We start from the raw sequence: 22,740 nt of genomic DNA on the forward strand, positions 1-22,740 counted from the left end.
GGGATGTTTTATGTGAGTTGCCCTCATTTTGCCGCATTATATTCCAAGCTTTAATTGTGTTTAGTATTATAGGGTTTTTAGTGATCCGTAATGATTTTCCTCTTGTCTGAAAATAAAAGGTTAATAAGTGGGCATTTTACTTGAGAAGCCTCGATGTCCAGCCAGATTGATTGCGGGTCAGACAAGACCCAATCAGCTATGTAACTTAATAGGGAACTTAACTGATATTTCCTAAAATCTGGGAAATCCAATCCTCCCCTTGCCTGTGGAAGCTGTAGCTTCTTCAGCTTAATGATTCCAGATAAAGGAACCCAACCAGCCATATAATTTACGTAGTGCCAGCCTCGGCAGCATCACCGGAAGCATTCTCATAGGGTATAGGAGATGGGGCAGGACATTCATTTTAATTAGTGCTATTCTACTCAGCCAGGAAATTGGAAGGTCTCCCCATCGCTGGAGGTCCTGCCTTATCCTTTCCAGTAAATGCACAAAGTTAGCCTTGTATACCTGACCAAATACTGGGGTAATAAAAATGCCTAAATATAAGAAACCCTCCAGGGACCACCGAAAGGGAAAGTGGGATCTGTCCACTAAGTGGAATATACTAGCCAGGCCACCCATTGGCATAACCTCCGATTTTGAGAAATTAATTTTATAGCCTGAGAATGCACTAAATGTATTAATAACTTGGATTAAGTGAGGCACAGACATCAGAGAATTACTGAGGAATAGAAGAACATCATCAGCATAAAGGGTAATTTTATGTTTACCTGTACCAATCCTCGGGACCGTTATATTAGGATCAGCCCGTATAGCTTCTGCGAGTGGTTCAATTATTAGCGTAAATAGCAATGGCGAGAGAGGACATCCCTGACGGCAGCCCCTATCCACACAGAAGCTATCCGAACCTAATCCATTGGTAACCACAACTGCTTTGGGATCACTATACAGTGTTGAGACCCATTTGGTAAACACCTTTCCAATGCCAAACCTTTCCAATGTGTAAAACAAATATGACCATTCAACCCTATCGAATGCCTTTTCCGCATCGAATGAGACTACTACTCCTGGTATCTTTCCCTGATGGCAGGCTTGAATCATATTCAAAGCCCTTCTAATATTATTGGATGATCTATGGCTCTTAATAAACCCCGTCTGATCCTCCTTTATGATATGTGGCAATACCCTTTCTAGTCTCAATGCTAAAGGATTTTAAAATCTACATTTAGCAAGGATATTGGTCTGTATGATGCGCAATCTTCTGGGTCCTTTCCTTTTTTAAGGATAAGAGAGATATTTGCCTCTTTCAGCGAAGACGGGAGACAGCCCTGACTGTATGCGTAGTTATACATGTCCATAAGTGGACCAGCCAATATTTCTGTAAATTCTTTATAGAATTCAGCTTGAAAACCATCTGGGCCAAGTGCCTTACCGCTCTGAAGTTGCCTGATTGCGTCAAGTATTTCTTGGACTGTTAGGGGAGCATTTAAGACCGATACCTGTTCCGGAGTTAGGTCCGGAAAGGTCAAATTTTTAAAAAATGACTGCATCCTCCTAGTCCTGTCTTCACAATCCTGCGATTTATATAAATCAGAATAAAATTTTCGAAAGATTGTGTTAATCCTTTTATGATCATGAGTCAGAATACCTGTACTTTCCTTGATAGAGGTGATAGTTTGAGGGGCCTTCTTTTTCTTTGCGAGAAATGCTAAGTATCTACCAGGTTTATCGCCAAACTCATATAATCTTTGTTTTGCAAATAATATTTCCCTCTTAGCCGTTTGGGTAAGCATGGTGTTTAGAGCTGACCTAAGGGCTGTAATCCTTTGCAATTTGATAATAGAAGGTCTATCAGCGTATGCTGTTTCAGCCGCTTTTAAGCGAGCTTCGAGCAGACGCTGTTGTTCTCCCTTTAATTTTTTCTGGGTCGCTGAGTATGAGATGATCAAACCTTGTGCGTAAGCTTTGATGGTCTCCCACATCATTAATGGGTTGCTAGCTATACCTAAATTAATTTCTAAAAAAGTTTTAAATTCTTGAGAGGAGTACTTTACAAATTTACTATCTTTCATCAGGAAGGGGTCCATACGCCAATGCCGAGGGGATGTCCCATTGTTCCTCACCTTAGTTTCCATATATACAGCAGCGTGGTCGGAAATTGCGATACTACCTATTTTACAGGATGATGTGGAATTTTAAAAAATCGAAGGGGCAAAAAACATATCAATTCTGGTATGGCATTTATGTGGATTGGAGTAAAAAGAAAAATCTCTGCCCTGTGGATGAAAACATCTCCATACATCTACTAATCCTAATTCTTTGTTCAAATCCACCAATTGTCTAGATCTGGGAGATACACCTGCAGTACTCTTGGGAATTCTATCTATTTCCGGATCCATAATACAATTAAAGTCTCCCCCTATAAATGTATGACGGGCACCGAGAGCCATCAATTTTGAGAAGGCTTCCGTTATAAATTTAAAAGGATGCGCCGGGGGGCAATACAAATTTAAAATCCCATATTCCTCTCCATTTATAAGGGCTTTAATCAGAATGTATCGTCCAGATTCGTCTTTTATCTGTTTTAGAATTTTGAGGGGGAAATTCTTCCGAATAAGAATAAAAATTCCCCAGCTTTTTGAGCTAAAAGAAGAAAAAAAGGCCTGATCAAATCCACCCTGTCGTAATTTCAAGTGTTCTTTATCCAATCAGTGTGTCTCCTGTAGGAGAGCTATATCAACCCTTTCTTTCTTGAGGTTTGATAATATTTTCTTCCTTTTAATTGGTGAATTACTCCCCTTAACATTCCAGGTGCACCACTTAACCGACTGATCAACCATAATCGTCCAGGCAAATCCGAGACCCCTTGGGAGGGGAAACCCTATCCAGAACATCCCGAGCATAGAGCATATAAAATTCACAAAAATAAAGGCTCTCTAATACACTCACAACAGTATAATAAAAAACTAATTCTAAATAAAAAAAAAATGTATTTAAATGGAGATTTTCCCCCTTGTTCCCAGGGGGTATCACTTCCTTTCCAAAGGTCCATCGTATCCTCTCCCAACCAGTGCTCCACCCTTGACCCAGGCGCTCCTCAATAGGATGAGGAAAATTCAAATATACTACAGAGCTAGAATTAACAGTGAGCACCCTCCCCCCCACCCCCCCACCCACACCAACACCTGGATATATTTGGTAATGTTAATACCATGTATAAACATATATAACTATAAAATTACAACCTCAACAAGAAATAATTAAATACAATAATACAAAATAACAAGGGAAAACAACCCCGCTCCTAGAGACAGAGGTAAAATAGAATAAGGTAACCACCTCCCCCCACCAACATTAACTAGACCCCCCGGCCTATATATATAATAATTAAAAAAACCAAGGGGGGGAGAAAATCGTTAAGTAGAGAACAAATAAATAAATCCCTCTCCCCACCCCCCAAGATAATATTAAACAGTAAGGTAAAAAAAGAAAAGGGGGGGATATAAACTGGGGTGGGGAGAAGGCAAACCAACATCCATTATCTCTTACAATTTATCTAAGAGAGTCCAAAAATTCCTTAGCCTTTTCCGGCGATCTGAAGTTATACACGGATCCTTCATGGTTAAAGCATAGCGTCGCTGGGTAGCGTAAGGAGTACTGAATATTTAAGTCCCTTAAACACTTCTTCGCCTCATCGAATGCCTTTCTCTTTCAGACCAGAGCTGGGGAAAAGTCCTGGAATAACATGATCTTGGAACCTTTATAGATCATGGCTTGGGGATCTTTTCCAAGATTTCTAGAAGCTTCTAGGAGTATCTGCCTCTCCTTATAGTTCTGCAGCCGGAACAGGACCGGGCGCGGGCGCTGGTTCGAGCTGGGCCCGCGTATTGCAACCCGGTAGGCCCATTCCACCCTTACCTGGCCTGATCCAGCTTCCAGGTTTAAAAGCTGTGGCAGCCACTGTTCGAGAAACGCTGTAAGCTGTCCTTCCTCTTCCCGTTCGGGAAGGCCCAGCAAACGAATATTTTTTCGACGACCTTGATTCTCGATTCCACGGCCGATTGCACTGTAGTTTCGGAGGTTGCGGCCTTTAGCTCTGCCCCTCCAACTCGGCGCTCGATTTCCTTAATGTCTCGGTTGTGCTTTTGCAGCGCGGCCGAGAGTGAGTCCCATCGACTTCGGGATTCTTCAATAAAAGCGTCGATCTTCGCATCCAGTTTAGAGATGATTTCCACAGGGCTCGCCACCATAGGTAAGTCCCCCGGGGTGGCTGTGGACGCCTCTGCTGCAGCTGGAGAGGGTGGGGGAGGGGTTCCTGCTTGCTGAGAGCTGAGGGCTCCCTTCCCTTTAGTCATTTTTACTGAAGATTAAATTGTTTAAATTCAATACTAAACAACTAATTAGATTAAACAGCTATTTTAAATGATTTGGTGAGTGTGGTGGGAGTGGGTGACCCACTTTGCCCAAGTCTTGGGAGGAGCACTGTAGACTCAGACTTGCTGGGTCGCCGCCATCTTGGATCCCCCAAATCACTTTTCTTTAATGTAAGCAACGGTCACATATTTTATGACTTGCTTCAATTGATCATCTTCGACCTGGCAGGCATGGGAGCATTAACATATCAGCATGACCCAGTGATGATCCTACAAGCGCTTTATGTCCTTCACTCAGTGAGGCAAAAGGTTGCTGATAGCATAGGCACCTGAGTTCGATTCCAGCCTTGGGCGACTGGCTATGCGGAATTTGTACATTCAACCCGTGTCCGCGTGGATTGCCTCCGACTGCTCTGGCTTCCTCCCACAATCCAAGAAGTGGCACCATGGCTCAATGGTTAGTACTGCTACCTCACAGTGCCAGGGTTCGCTTCCAGCCTCAGGCAACTGTCTGTGTAGAATTTTCACATTCTCCCCATGTCTGCGTTGGTTTCCTCCATGTGCTCTGGTTTCCTCCCACAGTCCAAAAAATGTGCAGGTTAGGTGAATTGGCCATGCTAAATTGCCCATAATGTCCCGGGATGTGTAGGTTAGGTGCATTAGTCAGGAATAAATGTAAAGTAAGGGGTAGGGGAATGGGTTTGGGTGGAATACTCTTCAGAGGGTCAGTGTCAGGCTGAAGGGTCTGTTTCCACACTGTAGGGATTCTATTAAAAAAAAAGTGCAGTCTAGGTGGTTTAGCTATGGGAAATGAGGGTTACAGGGATAGGCTAGGGGGAGGATGGTCTTTGGAGGGTCAGTGTGGACTTGATGGCCTGCTTCCAGATTATGATTCTGAAAGATCTTACAACATTTTGCCTGAGGACAATGCACAATATGTGTATAGACATTTCCTGCTTCCCATTCATCTAAAGGCCTCTAATTATAATACTTACAAATCTTCTCAAAACGTACTTATGCTTTCATTCTAGATTCACCCACTTACTCTGAAAGTATCTGTGCTGAAAGGAGCAGGTGATATGACTTATGACTTAAAAGTAAATTATAATGAATGCCAACAGCTATCTCCATCCTCATGGAGGAACAGCTTGATGTACGTAACAGGCTGGATGCAATCCATACAATGAAAAGCCTGACTAGCAATTGGAAGTAGAGATCACCAATTCTTTTGGATTGGTGATTTTCAAAAGTGAAGGAGATTTTTCATTGATTCAATGAGCTGGGTAAGATGGATGTACTGGAAAATAAGGCCATAAGGTAAACCAGAAACAAAACCACAAATTACTGGAAAAGCTCAGCAGGTCTGGCAGCAACTGTGGAGAGAATCAGAGCTGAAGTTTCGGGTCAAGTGACCTTCTTCAGGACATGAGGCAAATCATGTCCTGGTGGTGAGTGGGTCGATATTTATATTCCTCATTATAAAAAGGTGCACAGATATAATCTAACACTATGTCCTCGGTTATCTGATTCCATCTTTAGTAGAACAGTAGACAATAATCATGGTCTACATTGGGAAGAAGAAACAGCAGGCTTTCTGGGGTAAAGGTCTTGCTCTCACAAATGATAGACAACCAGGAAATAGAGGAATTAGTATTCTCGATGTGGGATGGAATGATAGTGAAAACGTCCAATGATTTTTATTTCATTTTGTCTCGAAGTATATTCTTAATGAGCTTCAATGCTGTGTTAAATAACAAAACATGTAAGGTAATACAATGACCACAAAGGGAATGGGAATATTACTGCATATTAATCTGAGTCTCCTAATGAAGAAGATGGGGGACATTGTATCTCTTCACTATATTACAGCTTCTGATATAGCACAAAGAAAGACTTCTGTGAGTTAAAATGTTGATTTTTACCATTTTAGTCATCACAGTCAAATTCATAATTGAGCTGAGATAGACATTTCATGTTTGGAAGAGAAAGTTTCATTCTCCGATAGTCGATATACTCTTGCAGTGTGGTTTTTGTGCCCATGTCCAATGGTTTGGGTTCAAGTTAGACTAGTTGAGGAGAGAGCAAGGCCAAGAACTATCTTGAGGCTTGGGCTTCTTTATAAATCTGTTTCTATATCTTCATCAGAAATATAAACGGCTCGAATCTTACTGTTATATTGTTGAAAGAATGTACCATGAAATCTACCAGCCACTGGTAGGTGGACTAGAATAGAATCCCTACAATGTGGAAACAGGCTATTTGGCCCAACAAGTCCACACCGATCCTCTGAAGAATACCCCAACAAGACCCATCCCCCTCCCTCTGTATGTTCCATGCCTAGCATACCTAACCTACACATCCCTGGACACTATGCCCGGACCAACCAACCCAACCACCCTGTGGCTCAACATTTCAATTCCCCCTCCCACTCCACCAAGGATATGCAGGTCTTTGGACTCCTCCATCGCCAGACCACAACAAAACGACGGTTGGAGGAAGAGCGCCTCATCTTCCGTCTAGGAACCCTCCAACCACAAGGGATGAACTCGGATTTCACCAGTTTCCTCATTTCCCCTCCCCCCACCTTGTCTCAGTCTAATCCATCGAATTCAGCACCGCCTTCCTAACCTGCAATCTTCTTCCCGACCTCTCCGCCCCCACCCCAGTCTGACCTACCACCCTCACCTTGACCTCTTTCCACCTATCACATTTCCGACGCCCCTCCCCCAAGTCCCTCCTCCCTATCTTTTATCTTAGCCTGCTGGACAAACTTTCCTCATTCCTGAAGAAGGGCTTATGCCCGAAACGTCGATTCTCCTGTTCCCTGGATGCTGCCTGACCTGCTGCGCTTTTCCAGCAACACATTTTCAGCTCTGATCTCCAGCATCTGCAGACCCCCTCACTTTCTCCTCATAATTCAATATGGCCAATCCACCTAACCTGCACATCCTTGGACTGTGGGAACAAACTGGACCACCCAGTGGATACAGGGAGAGTGTATAAACTCCATCTGAGGGTGGAATCAAACCCAGATCTCTGGCACTGAGAGACAGCAGTGTTAACCACTGAGCCATCATGCTGCCCCTCACATGACTCTCTGTACATGCTTCTAACATCTTCATTTTCTCAGTATTTTCTAACTCCACCACCCTGTGCTATTTATGTCCAGTGAAGAGCATCTCTGTGACTCTAGAGATTGCTGCAGAGTCTAAAGGCCCTTAAAAACAGGTATACATGAAACAAGCCTTCCATTTGTTAACTTGTAATTAAATAGTTTCTAAATTGTGGAAGGTGGAAGACTAATAAGAGAAATATTGGAGATGACAAGTCCAGAACTAACAAAGGTATGAGTCTGAGTTTGAGTGGTAACGTTGTTATGATAGAACAGACATATGGTGTTTTATGAATTAAATGGGAAGAAACAGAAAGTGACATGAATATTTCATTGATGTAGAGTCTTATTCCACCTTTCCAAAATACGCAAATGGCCTTATGCACATTACAGTTATCTCAAAATGCAGTTGCTGCTATGGAAGTGAATGTGACATGTAAATGGAACTCTACCAGGGAACATTGCAATCAGGAGTGCTGGTAAATTACTTTTCTCTTTCAGACTGGTATCTGAGATTTATCAATGGATCAGTCTACACTATTCACGTGTATTTTCTCCCGCAGTTTCCTTGACCTTTTAAAAGTATTCTACTTTTACCTTGAGTTTCTCAAAATAAAAATCTGCGTAGCTATGTGAATTCACAAAGAGAACAAAGTCTGCTTGGCTGTGGAGTCAAGCAGCATAGCAACAGAACTTAATATATAGAATAACCTCTACTGCGTTCTGAATGTAAATTGGGGCCAGCAAACATTGGCATTTTTTGCAGCAAGACTTCTAATCTATCAACCATATGTACAATTACTTTGGCTCAGAGGTTTGACATTTCTGGCTGACACCAAGCGTTTTATGTGCACAAATCATTCAGAATCTGCCTTCTGAAGTGTAGCACAATGAAAACTTCTTAATGGAAAGCGTTGTGAGCAAAATGCTAATGCAGGAGATCATTTTAACCATGAGTTAGGTTGTTTTCTGGAATGATCTTTTAACAGCCCAGGTTAAAGCTGTTCTTTACATGTCTATACTATGGACCCAGAGTTTGATGCCTCCAATTGTGAATTAGAGCCCTGAGCTTGAAATTAAATGTTCATCTCTGGACACTGTTGAAGCAAGCTATTACACTTTGTAGTTGTATCAGCAGAAACATTCATTTGGCAAAAGCCTGGAGGCTAAGACCATGACGTAATTCAACTGTTGATGTGCCAGTTTATAGGCTTACAGTGCAGGCTTTATTCCTTTCTGATCTTGTGAATAGAAACTTCACTATCTCTAACCGGTAATGCAATAAACATAAAACAATGAGGCCACAAACAATTTGGAATGTGACCAGACTCCCATGTGCTTTCGTTGTGGTGACTGAAGTTGGTGGGGAACTTTCACCATTGCCTCACTGACAAAACTTTAACTCCAACCTCAATCTATTCATTTTCCTGTAACTTGTGCTCTTCATGACCTATGAACCTATAACCCTACCTCTCGAACTTGCTTAATCTAGTCCATAAGATTCTGAGGGGCTTGGCAGGAGGATGTTCCCATTGTGGGGTCGTCCGAAGCAAGGGGGAAATCAAAGAAAACTCTCATTTAAGGCGGAGACGTGGCGACACTTCTTCTTTCAGAGGGTTGGGGGTCTTTGGAATTCTTCGTCCACAGACAGCAGTGGAGGCTGGGTCATTGACTGCATTTATGGCTGCATTGGACAGATCTTTGATTGATCAGGGAGTCCTGATTTATGGAGGACAGACAGGAAAATGGAGTTGAATTCACCATCAGTAGAGTCAACACCTAATGAATGAAGAGCAGGTTTGATGGGCCAATTAGTCGCTTCCTGCTCCTATTTCTTATGATCTGGACACACTTTTGTTAAAACCCATGATTTATTCTGATCTATTGGTCCACTGTCTTAATATCCTCTAAGCGTTTCAGTAGAACATTTTGTTTGATAATGCTCTCGCCTTGGAATGTTGACCAACATTACAGGTGAATATAACTCAGAATCACGTATGTGTGAATATTTATGTCCTCACCAAATCAACCTTGCTGCCCAGAAACTGAAATGGTTTTGATTCCGTGTGGAGCTTTGTTCTTCTATCAGAAGCAAACTTTATTGTCCAGGACCCGAAAAAAACTGGGACAAGTAAAGCAATACCTCTTTGTTCTGGGATTGCAATGTTGAACACAAGGAGGGCTGATCTACTGCTGTCCAACCCCAGTGGGAGCACTCAGTGGCTCCTGTGTTAGGAACTGAAATACTTCTGCAATTAGAAGAACAAAAATAGAGCATGAGAAAGGACTTGCCAACAGGATTATGGAGAGTCCTAAGATATTTTATAAGTACATTAAAAAGAAGAGGTAAAGCAAGGAAAGAATAAGGCCGGTTAGGGGGGAGCTTATGTGTGAAACTGCAGGATATTGAATGAATACTTCTCTATGGTCTTCTCTCTGGAAAAGGAGAATGTAAGTACAGAATTCAGAAAAAGGGATTGTGAGGAACTTGCACAGTTTAACATAGAAAATAAGGAGGCTCTGTCAGACATAATAAACAGGCAAATCCCCAGGCCACGATGAAATGTATCCCAGGATGCTGTGGGAGGTGAGGCAGGAAATTGCTTGGGCTCTGACACAAATTTTTAATTCCTCTGGCCACGGGGGGATGTCTCAGAGGACTGGAGGATGGTTAATGTGGTTCCACTTTTCAAGGGAGATGTTACAGATGGACCAGGAAATTGCAGAGTGGTGAGTCTCACGTCAGTGATAGGAAAACTATTGGAGAAAATTCTGAAGGAGTGAATGAATAGTTACTTGGAAAGGCATGTGTTAATTAGAGATAGTCAGCATAGTTTTCTCAGAGGGAGATCATGCCTAACAAATTTGTGGGAATGTTTTGAAAATATGATCGTATGTGTGGATGAGGGAAGTTCAGTTGATGATGTTTGTATGGATTTTAGCAAAGCTGTTGATAAGTTCCCAAATGGGCGACTGACTGGGAAGGTTAAAGCTCATGGAATTGAGGGAAACTTGGCGAGATGGGTCAGAAACAGACTTTTAATGGTAGTAGTTTGTTTGAGTGACTGGAGACCAGTATCCAGCAGTGTATCACAAGGATTAGTACTGGGAATTTTATTGTTTGTTATATACATAAATGATATAGATGAAAATGTGGGGAGAATGTTAAGGAAATTTGTAGATGACTCCAAGATTGATAGAATGATTAATAGCTAAGAAGCTGGTTGTAGGTTACAGGAAGATATAGATGGATTGGTCAGATTGGCAGAGCAATGGCAGACGGTATTTAACTCTGATAAGTGTGAGATGATGCACTTTGGAAGAAAAAAGATGAGGGAGTGTTTAAAGAATGGAATGACACTGGGTAGCATAGAGGAACAGATGCTTCTTGGGGTAATTATTGAACTATAATTGAGCTATAAGGAGAGAAGACTGAGGAGGGACGATTGAGGTGTAAGGATTATAAGGGGTTTGGACAGGGTGTGGCCTATTGTTTCCTGCTTGCATATTTACGTGTGGAAACATTTTTGGAATTGTTTATATCCAAACAATATATTCCCCTTGGTTGAGTTCTCAGAGGCATAGTTTTAGGGTAAAGGATGGAAGGTTCAGAGAGGATTTGGGAAAAACCTTTTTCGTTTACTGGGTGGCGGGAAGCTGGAATGCATGGCCTAGGAAGGTAGTGAAGGCTGGAAACCTTAAAAATTATTTTCAAAATATTTGGATGAGTACTTCAAACACCATAACATCCAAGGATATGGGACAAGTGCAGGATATTAGGACATGCACACTTCCCATGGTAGTTATGTCGTGTAGACTCAATGGGCTGAAGGGCCTTTTCTATGCTGTATGAATTTCAAAGACATTTGGAAAAGTATGTGAATAGGAAAGGTTTGGATGGAAATTAGCAGGCAAGTAGGACTAGTTTTGTTTGGGAAACTTGGATGGCATGGAGAGTTGGACCAAAGGGTCTGTTTCCATTCTGTATGACTCTATGAGTATGACTTCTGTAAAAATGGTACATAATGGATCCTTTGAGGTGAAACATACAAGGCCAATAACAAAATCTCAACTACTGTTGTCAATATCTCATCTGGTGATATAAACAATTCCAAAAATGTTTCTACGCATAACTATGCAAGCAGGAAACTATACACTATTGGCCTCACAAAGATTTATTTACGAAACTCAGATGTAGATAAATCTTTTTGAAAGTGTCATTGCTGTACATACCTTTCTATTCAAAGTCACTCATGTAATCTACAGGTGATGTCACCACTGTTCGACCTGGAATGATATGGTGGAATTATTGTTATAAAGTTTGATAATGAGTTTCGTATTGTGCACAGGGACACTGCACGTGGTACACATTTCAACATTGGACAAGCTAACCCCTACTCCACCTCATGTGGTAAAGGTAGTTGATAGTGTCTTTAGTTAATGATCCCCTTCAGACTTCCAATTTCCTGTCTGTCTCTCAGCAATCTGTGCTGGGTGGTGTCAACTAATGTGTCACTGGCCCAGTTCTGCAGAATATGTATTGCCATATAATGAACACAAAAGTAAGGCAACACAATAACTGCTTACTTGGCTGGAATCAATTACATTCCTTTTCAGCTATTCATAATTAGGTTGCATCCTGTCACATGATTATAAATTAAAGAATGTTACACTTGGGCAAACCTAGTCAAACATTTGGAATGATTTGGAGATGCCGGTGTTGGACTGGGGTGTACAAAGTTCAAAATCACACAACACCAGGTTATAGTCCAACAGGTTTAATTGGAAGCACACTAGCTTTCGGAGCGACGCTCCTTCATCAGGTGATTGTGGAGGGCTCGATCGTAACACAGAATTTATAGCAAAAATTTGCAGTGTGATGTAACTGAAATTATACATTGAAGAATTGATTGTCTGTTAAGCCTTTCATCTGTTACAAGTGAAACTATCACTGTATTCTTTCATGTGTAAATCACAAAACCTTTTTTTTAAAGTTGCATTCTCGGGTTAGCTGTGAACAATGGTGATAGCTAGACAATATGTTGAAGGTATTAGCCCCCTGTGTTCTATGTCTATGACCTGATATTTAGATTGATTCTAATCTAAAAAGTGAGATAACAGAGTTTTACATAAATTCATGCAGTTTCTGAGCTCAGAGTTTTACATGAATGTATGCAGTTTTTGAGCAAAGTGCAATGTAACTCTGCAAGTACAAATTCACCACACAAAATATATGTGTGCATGTGGGTCTTTGTCTGTCTGTGTGTGTCTGTCTGTCTGGGGTGGGGGTTGAGAGTGTGAGAAAGTGTGTGTGTGTGTGTAGAGAGTACAGAGTGTCTTAAGTCTGTGAGGGGGTGCATGTGTGGGAGTGTGTGTGTCTATAAGGGTATGTGTGTGGGTGTCTGTGTGTGTGTCTGTGTGTACCTGTGTCCATGTGTATGTGAGAGTATGTGTGTGTGTGTAGGAATATCTGTGTGTGTGTGTATGTGTAGTGCAATGGTGATCACCTGTAATGTGACATGAACCCAAGGTCCCGGTTGAGGCCCTCCCTATGGGTACCGAACTTAGCTATCAGCCTCTGCTCGGCCACTTTCCTCTGCTGCCTGTCCCGAAGTCCACCTTGGAGGATGGTCACCCGAAGGTCCGAGGCTGAATGTCCTGGACCACTGAAGTGTTCCCCAACTGGGAGGGAACACTCCTGTCTGTTGATTGTTGTGCGGTGCCCATTCATCCGTTGTCGTAGCCTTTGCTCGGTTTCCCCAACGTACCATGCCGCTGGGCATCCTTGCCTGCAACGATTTGGAAAATCTGCAGGCCACAACTTTCCAAAATTGCCATCTCTAACAACCAGAGTATTACCATTTCTGACACCCGAAGTATTGTCATCTCTGACACCCAAATTATTGTCATGTCTGCCACCCAAAGTATTGTCATGTCTGCCACTCGAGTATTGCCATCTCTGACACCCGAAGTATTTTTAGCTCTGACGCCCGGAGTACTGCCATCTCTGACACCCGGAGTACTGCCATCTCTGACACCCGGAGTACTGCCATCTCTGACACCCGGAGTACTGCCATCTCTGACGCCCGGAGTACTGCCATCTCTGACGCCCGGAGTACTGCCATCTCTGACGCCCGGAGTACTGCCATCTCTGACGCCCGGAGTACTGCCATCTCTGACGCCCGGAGTACTGCCATCTCTGACGCCCGGAGTATTGCCATCTCTGACACCCGAAGCATTACCATTTCTGACACCCGGGGTATTGCCATCTCTAACAGCCAGAATATTGTTATCCCTGACACCCAGAGTATTGCCATCTCTAACATCTGGAGTATTGCCATCTCTAACATCCGGAGTATTATCATCTCTGACAATGGAATATTGCCATCTCTGACATCCAGAGTATTGCCATTGCTGACACCCGAAGTAATGTTATCTCTGACATCTGGAGTATTGCCATCTCTAACACCCAGAGTATTACCATCTCTGACAAACAGAGTATTGTTGTCTCTGACACCCGAAGTATTGTTGTCTCTGACACCCGAAGTATTGCCATCTCTGTCACCCAAAGTATTGCCATCTCTGACACTCGGAGTATTACCATCTCTGACACTCGGAGTATTGCCTCTCTGACACCCGGAGTATTGCCATCTCTAACATCCGGAGTATTGCCATCTCTGACACCTGGGGTATTGCCATTTCTGACACCCGGAGTATTGCCATCTCTAACATCCGGAGTATTGCCGTCTCTGACACCTGGAGTATTGCCATCTCTGATACCCAGAGTATTACCATCCCTAGCAGCCGGACTATTGTTATCTCTGACAACCGGACTATTGTCATCTCTGACACCAGGAGTATTGTCATCTCTGACACCAGGAGTATTGTCATCTCTGACACCAGGAGTATTGTCATCTCTGACACCAGGAGTATTGTCATCTCTGACACCAGGAGTATTGTCATCTCTGACACCAGGAGTATTGCCATCTCTGACACCCGAAGAATTGCCATCTCTGACATTAGAAGTATTGCCATCTCTAACACCCGGAGTATTGCCATCTCTAACACCTGGAAAATTGTCATCTCTGAAACCCGGATTATTGCCATCTCTGACGCCCGGAGTATTGCCATCTCTGACGCCCGGAGTATTGCCATCTCTGACGCCCGGAGTATTGCCATCTCTGACGCCCGGAGTATTGCCATCTCTGACGCCCGGAGTATTGCCATCTCTGACGCCCGGAGTATTGCCATCTCTGACGCCCAGAGTATTGCCATCTCTGACACCCAGAGTATTGCCATCTCTGACACCCAGAGTATTGCCATCTCTGACACCCAGAGTATTGCCATCTCTGACACCCGGAGTATTACTATCTCTGACACCCGGAATATTGCGATCTCTGGCACCCAGAGTATTGCCATCTCTGACACCCAGAGTATTGCCATCTCTGACACCCGGAATATTGCGATCTCTGGCACCCAGAGTATTGCCATCTCTGGCACCCAGAGTATTGCCATCTCTGGCACCCAGAGTATTGCCATCTCTGGCACCCAGAGTATTGCCATCTCTGGCACCCAGAGTATTGCCATCTCTGACACCCGGAGTATTGCGATCTCTGGCACCCGAAGTATTGCCATCTCTCACATCCGGAGTATTGCCATCTCTGACACCCAGAGTATTGCCATCTCTGACACCCGGAGTATTACTATCTCTGACACCCGGAATATTGCGATCTCTGGCACCCAGAGTATTGCCATCTCTGACACCCAGAGTATTGCCATCTCTGACACCCAGAGTATTGCCATCTCTGACACCCGGAATATTGCGATCTCTGGCACCCAGAGTATTGCCATCTCTGGCACCCAGAGTATTGCCATCTCTGGCACCCAGAGTATTGCCATCTCTGACACCCAGAGTATTGCCATCTCTGACACCCAGAGTATTGCCATCTCTGACACCCAGAGTATTGCCATCTCTGACACCCAGAGTATTGCCATCTCTGACACCCAGAGTATTGCCATCTCTGACACCCAGAGTATTGCCATCTCTGACACCCAGAGTATTGCCATCTCTGACACCCAGAGTATTGCCATCTCTGACACCCAGAGTATTGCCATCTCTGACACCCAGAGTATTGCCATCTCTGACACCCAGAGTATTGCCATCTCTGACACCCGGAGTATTACTATCTCTGACACCCGGAGTATTACTATCTCTGACACCCGGAGTATTGCGATCTCTGGCACCCGAAGTATTGCCATCTCTGACACCCTGAGTATTACCATCTGTGACAGCCGAAGTATTGTTATCTGTGACACCCGGAGTGTTGCCATCTCTGACAATGGAGTATTGCCATCTCTAACATCCGGATATCTCTGACACCCAGAGTATTGCCACCTCTGTCGCCTGAAGTATTGTTATCTCTAACACCCGGAATATTGCCAAACCTGACACCCGGAGTATTGCCATCTCTGACACCCAGTGTGTTACCATCTCTGGCACCCGAAGTATTGCCATCTCTGTCACCCGCAGTATTGCCATCTCTGTCACCCGCAGTATTGCCATCTCTGTCACCCGACGCATTGCCATCTCTGTCACCCGGCGCATTGCCATCTCTGTCACCCGGCGCATTGCCGTCTCTGTCACCCGGCGCATTGCCGTCTCTGTCACCCGGCGCATTGCCGTCTCTGACACCCGGCGCATTGCCGTCTCTGACACCCGGCGCATTGCCGTCTCTGACACCCGGCGCATTGCCGTCTCTGACACCCGGCGCATTGCCGTCTCTGTCACCCGGAGTATTGCCGTCTCTGTCACCCGGAGTATTGCCGTCTCTGTCACCCGGAGTATTGCCGTCTCTGTCACCCGGAGTATTGCCGTCTCTGTCACCCGGAGTATTGCCGTCTCTGTCACCCGGAGTATTGCCGTCTCTGTCACCCGCAGTATTGCCGTCTCTGTCACCCGCAGTATTGCCGTCTCTATCACCCGCAGTATTGCCGTCTCTGTCACCCGGAGTATTGCCATCTCTGTCACCCGCAGTATTGCCATCTCTGTCACCCGGAGTATTGTTATCCCTGACACCCGCAGTATTGCCATCTCTGTCACCCGCAGTATTGCCATCTCTGTCACCCGCAGTATTGCCATCTCTGTCACCCGCAGTATTGCCATCTCTGTCACCCGGAGTATTGCCATCTCTAACAGCTAGAATATTTTTATCTCTGACACCCAGAGTATTGCCATTTCTACCAGCCAAGAGTATTGCCATCTCTGACACCCGGAGTATTGCCATCTCTGACACCCGGAGTATTGCCATCTCTGACACCCGGAGTATTGCCATCTCTGTCACCCGCAGTATTGCCATCTCTGTCACCCGCAGTATTGCCATCTCTGTCACCCGCAGTATTGCCATCTCTGTCACCTGGAGTATTGCCATCTCTGTCACCCGCAGTATTGCCATCTCTGACACCCGGAGTATTGCCATCTCTGACACCCGGAGTATTGCCATCTCTGACACCCGGAGTATTGCCATCTCTGACACCCGGAGTATTGCCATCTCTGACACCCGGAGTATTGCCATCTCTGACACCCGGAGTATTGCCATCTCTGACACCCGGAGTATTGCCATCTCTGACACCCGGAGTATTGCCATCTCTGACACCCGGAGTATTGCCATCTCTGACACCCGGAGTATTGCCATCTCTGACACCCGGAGTATTGCCATCTCTGACACCCGGAGTATTGCCATCTCTGACACCCGGAGTATTGCCATCTCTGACACCCGGAGTATTGTCATTTCTGACACATGAAGTATCTCTAACTGCCGGAGTATTTTTATCTCTGACACCCGTCGTATTATTATCTCTGACACCCGAAGTATTGTTATCTCTGACTCCCAGAGTGTTGCCATCTCTGACACCCGAACTATTGTCATCTCTGACACCCGGAGTATTGGCAATAGTCCGGGTGTCAGAGATAGCAATCCTCCGGGTGTCAGAGATGGCAATCCTCCGGGTGTCAGAGATGGCAATTCTCCGGGTGTCAGAGATGGCAATTCTCCGGGTGTCAGAGATGGCAATACTTCAGGTGTCAGAGATGGCAATACTTCAGGTGTCAGAGATGGCAATACTTCAGGTGTCAGAGATGGCAATACGCCGGGTGTCAGAGATGGCAATACGCCGGGTGTCAGAGATGGCAATACGCCGGGTGTCAGAGATGGCAATACGCCGGGTGTCAGAGATGGCAATACGCCGGGTGTCAGAGATGGCAATACGCCGGGTGTCAGAGATGGCAATACGCCGGGTGTCAGAGATGGCAATACGCCGGGTGTCAGAGATGGCAATACGCCGGGTGTCAGTGATGGCAATACGCCGGGTGTCAGAGATGGCAATACGCCGGGTGTCAGAGATGGCAATACTTTGGGTGTCAGTGATGGCAATACGCCGGGTGTCAGAGATGGCAATACGCCGGGTGTCAGAGATGGCAATACGCCGGGTGTCAGAGATGGCAATACTTTGGGTGTCAGTGATGGCAATACGCCGGGTGTCAGAGATGGCAATACGCCGGGTGTCAGAGATGGCAATACGCCGGGTGTCAGAGATGGCAATACGCCGGGTGTCAGAGATGGCAATACTTTGGGTGTCAGTGATGGCAATACGCCGGGTGTCAGAGATGGCAATACGCCGGCTGTCAGAGATGGCAATACGCCGGGTGTCAGAGATGGCAATACGCCGGGTGTCAGAGATGGCAATACTTTGGGTGTCAGTGATGGCAATACGCCGGGTGTCAGAGATGTCAATACGCCGGGTGTCAGAGATGTCAATACGCCGGGTGTCAGAGATGGCAATACGCCGGGTGTCAGAGATGGCAATACGCCGGGTGTCAGAGATGGCAATACGCCGGGTGTCAGAGATGGCAATACGCCGGGTGTCAGAGATGGCAATACGCCGGGTGTCAGAGATGGCAATACGCCGGGTGTCAGAGATGGCAATACGCCGGGTGTCAGAGATGGCAATACGCCGGGTGTCAGAGATGGCAATACGCCGGGTGTCAGTGATGGCAATACGCCGGGTGTCAGAGATGGCAATACGCCGGGTGTCAGAGATGGCAATACGCCGGGTGTCAGAGATGGCAATACGCCGGGTGTCAGAGATGGCAATACGCCGGGTGTCAGAGATGGCAATACGCCGGGTGTCAGAGATGGCAATACGCCGGGTGTCAGAGATGGCAATACTTTGGGTGTCAGTGATGGCAATACGCCGGGTGTCAGAGATGGCAATACGCCGGGTGTCAGAGATGGCAATACGCCGGGTGTCAGAGATGGCAATACTTTGGGTGTCAGTGATGGCAATACGCCGTGTGTCAGAGATGGCAATACGCCGGGTGTCAGAGATGGCAATACGCCGGGTGTCAGAGATGGCAATCTCTGACACCCGAAGTATTGTTATCTCTGACACCCAAACTATTGTCATGTCTGCCACTCGAGTATTGCCATCTCTGTCACCCGACGTATTGCCATCTCTAACAGCTGGAGTATTTTTATCTCTGACACCCGGAGTATTGCCATCTCTGACACCCGGAGTATTGCCATCTCTGACACCCGGAATATTGTTATCCCCGACACCCGGAATATTGTTATCCCCGACACCCGGAGTATTGTTATCCCCGACACCCGGAGTATTGCCATCCCCGACTCCCGGAGTATTGCCATCCCCGACTCCCGGAGTATTGCCATCCCCGACTCCCGGAGTATTGCCATCCCCGACTCCCGGAGTATTGCCATCCCCGACTCCCGGAGTATTGCCATCCCCGACTCCCGGAGTATTGCCATCCCCGACTCCCGGAGTATTGCCATCCCCGACTCCCGGAGTATTGCCATCCCCGACTCCCGGAGTATTGCCATCCCCGACTCCCGGAGTATTGCCATCTCTGACACCTGGAGTATTGCCATCCCCGACTCCCGGAGTATTGCCATCTCTGACACCTGGAGTATTGCCATCTCTAACAGCCAGAATATTGTTATCCCTGACACCTGAAATATTGCCATATCTGACAACGGAGTATTGCCAAGTCTAACATCCGGAGCATTGCCATCTCTGACACCCAGTGTATTACCACCTCTGACATCCGAAGTATTGTTATCTCTGACTCCCAGAGTAATGCCATCTCTGACACCGAGAGTATTGCCATCTCTAACACCCGGAGTATTGCCATCTCTGACACCCGGAGTATTGCCATCTCTGACACCCGGAGTATTGCCATCTCTGACACCCGGAGTATTGCCATCTCTGACACCCGGAGTATTGCCATCTCTGACACCCGGAGTATTGTCATTTCTGACACATGAAGTATCTCTAACTGCCGGAGTATTTTTATCTCTGACACCCGTCGTATTATTATCTCTGACACCCGAAGTATTGTTATCTCTGACTCCCAGAGTGTTGCCATCTCTGACACCCGAACTATTGTCATCTCTGACACCCGGAGTATTGGCAATAGTCCGGGTGTCAGAGATGGCAATCCTCCGGGTGTCAGAGATGGCAATCCTCCGGGTGTCAGAGATGGCAATTCTCCGGGTGTCAGAGATGGCAATTCTCCGGGTGTCAGAGATGGCAATACTTCAGGTGTCAGAGATGGCAATACTTCAGGTGTCAGAGATGGCAATACTTCAGGTGTCAGAGATGGCAATACGCCGGGTGTCAGAGATGGCAATACGCCGGGTGTCAGAGATGGCAATACGCCGGGTGTCAGAGATGGCAATACGCCGGGTGTCAGAGATGGCAATACGCCGGGTGTCAGAGATGGCAATACGCCGGGTGTCAGAGATGGCAATACGCCGGGTGTCAGAGATGGCAATACGCCGGGTGTCAGAGATGGCAATACTTTGGGTGTCAGTGATGGCAATACGCCGGGTGTCAGAGATGGCAATACGCCGGGTGTCAGAGATGGCAATACGCCGGGTGTCAGTGATGGCAATACGCCGGGTGTCAGAGATGGCAATACGCCGGGTGTCAGAGATGGCAATACGCCGGGTGTCAGAGATGGCAATACGCCGGGTGTCAGAGATGGCAATACTTTGGGTGTCAGTGATGGCAATACGCCGGGTGTCAGAGATGGCAATACGCCGGCTGTCAGAGATGGCAATACGCCGGGTGTCAGAGATGGCAATACGCCGGGTGTCAGAGATGGCAATACGCCGGGTGTCAGAGATGGCAATACTTTGGGTGTCAGTGATGGCAATACGCCGGGTGTCAGTGATGGCAATACGCCGTGTGTCAGAGATGGCAATACGCCGGGTGTCAGAGATGGCAATACGCCGGGTGTCAGAGATGGCAATCTCTGACACCCGAAGTATTGTTATCTCTGACACCCAAACTATTGTCATGTCTGCCACTCGAGTATTGCCATCTCTGTCACCCGACGTATTGCCATCTCTAACAGCTGGAGTATTTTTATCTCTGACACCCGGAGTATTGCCATCTCTGACACCCGGAGTATTGCCATCTCTGACACCCGGAATATTGTTATCCCCGACACCCGGAATATTGTTATCCCCGACACCCGGAATATTGTTATCCCCGACACCCGGAATATTGTTATCCCCGACACCCGGAGTATTGCCATCCCCGACTCCCGGAGTATTGCCATCCCCGACTCCCGGAGTATTGCCATCCCCGACTCCCGGAGTATTGCCATCCCCGACTCCCGGAGTATTGCCATCCCCGACTCCCGGAGTATTGCCATCTCTGACACCTGGAGTATTGCCATCCCCGACTCCCGGAGTATTGCCATCTCTGACACCTGGAGTATTGCCATCTCTAACAGCCAGAATATTGTTATCCCTGACACCTGAAATATTGCCATATCTGACAACGGAGTATTGCCAAGTCTAACATCCGGAGCATTGCCATCTCTGACACCCAGTGTATTACCACCTCTGACATCCGAAGTATTGTTATCTCTGACTCCCAGAGTAATGCCATCTCTGACACCGAGAGTATTGCCATCTCTAACACCCGGAGTATTGCCATCTCTGACACTTGAGTATTACTCCGGGTGTCAGAGATGGCAATACTCCGGGTGTCAGAGATGGCAATACTCCGGGTGTCAGAGATGGCAATACTCCGGGTGTCAGAGATGGCAATACTCCAGGTGTCAGAGATGGCAATACTCCGGGTGTCAGAGATGGCAATACTCCAGGTGTCAGAGATGGCAATACTCCGGGTGTCAGAGATGGCAATACTCCGGCTGTTAGACATGGCAATACTATAGGTGTTAGAGATAACAATACTCTGGCTGTTAGAGATGGCAATACTGGGGGTGTTAGAGGTGACAATACTCCGGGTGTCAGGAATGGTAATGCTTCGGATGTCAGAGATGGCAATACACTGGGAATCAGAGATGACAATATTCCGGCTGTTAGAGATGGCAATACTGGGGGTGTTAGAGGTGACAATACTTCGGGTGTCAGAGATGGTAATACTCCGGGTGTCAGAGATGGCACCCGAAGTATTGTTATCTCTGGCACCCTAAGTCTGTCATCTATAAGGCCCGGAATATTGCCATCTTTGACACCCAAAGTATTGTTATCTCTGACACCCGGAGTAATGTCCCGGCGGCAGTTGGAAATGAAGAGGTCGAGGGCAGGTAATAGGCCAGCGCGGGGTGTCCAGGTGGATGCAGTGTTTAGGAGGTGGGCGAAGGGGTTCTTGGAAGGTGGACATTAACCGCCTCAACCTGTCTACCCCCCTCCCCCACTCCAACCTCTCACCCTCACAACGTGCAGCCCTCCAATCCCTCTGCTCCAATCCCAACCTCACCATCAAGCCAGCGGATAAAGGGGGCGCAGTGGTAGTCTGGCGCACTGACCTCTACACCGCTGAAGCCAAACGCCAACTCGAGGACACATCTTCCTACTGCACCCTCGACCATGACCCCACCCCCCTTCACCAAACCATCATCTCCCAGACCATACAGAACCTCATCACCTCAGGAGATCTCCCACCCACAGCTTCCAACCTCATAGCCCGGGAACCCCGCACTGCCCGGTTCCACCTCCTTCCCAAGATCCACAAGCCTGACCACCCTGGCTGACCCATTGTCTCAGCATGCTCCTGCCCCACTGAACACATCTCTACCTACCTCGACACTGTCCTATCCCCCCTAGTCCAGGAACTCCCCACATACGTTCGAGACACCACCCACGCCCTCCACCTCCTCCAAGACTTCCGTTTCCCCGGCACCCAACGCCTCATCTTCACCAT

This window comes from Chiloscyllium plagiosum, unplaced genomic scaffold (assembly GCF_037043375.1).
Source record: "Chiloscyllium plagiosum isolate Xiang-an unplaced genomic scaffold, Cpla_swu_hap1 HiC_scaffold_31, whole genome shotgun sequence".
NCBI lineage: Eukaryota > Metazoa > Chordata > Chondrichthyes > Orectolobiformes > Hemiscylliidae > Chiloscyllium > Chiloscyllium plagiosum.